Source organism: Nematolebias whitei, chromosome 9 (assembly GCF_014905685.2).
Source record: "Nematolebias whitei isolate Nwh7 chromosome 9, NemWhi1, whole genome shotgun sequence".
NCBI classification, from domain to species: Eukaryota; Metazoa; Chordata; class Actinopteri; order Cyprinodontiformes; family Rivulidae; genus Nematolebias; species Nematolebias whitei.
The window spans coordinates 13,392,084-13,392,464 of NC_056506.1; the positions used below are offsets into that span (position 1 = coordinate 13,392,084).

At 39.9% G+C, this 381-nt stretch overlaps 1 protein-coding gene across 1 annotated transcript in view; it reads left to right on the forward strand.

Moving 5' to 3' along the window:
- LOC119414954 (sodium channel protein type 4 subunit alpha B-like) overlaps window positions 1-381 on the forward strand; it is a 326,309-nt gene that overhangs the window by 32,473 nt on the left and 293,455 nt on the right. The window lies entirely within an intron of this gene.

Genomic DNA, 381 nt, shown 5'->3' on the forward strand with positions numbered 1-381 from the left:
GTAGAGTGCTGTATGAATGTGTAGTTGAGTGCTTTATGAATGTGTGTCTACTACAGGGCTGAATGTGTGTGTGTGTGTGTGTGTAATAGAGTGCTGTATGAATCTGCGTGTGTAGTAGAGTGCTGTATGAATGTGTGTCATAGAGTGGTGTTTGAATGTGTGTCGTAGAGTGCTGTATGAATGTGTGTGTAGTAGTAGAATGCTGTCTGAATGTCTGTGTAATAGTAGAGTGCTGTATGAATGTGTGTGTTTAGTAGAGCGCTGTATGAATGTGTGTGTGTGTGCGTGTGTAATAGAGAGCTGAATAAATGTGTGTGTAGTAGAGTGTTGTATAAATGTGTATCTAGTAGAGTGATGTATGAATGTATGTGTAGTAGAGTG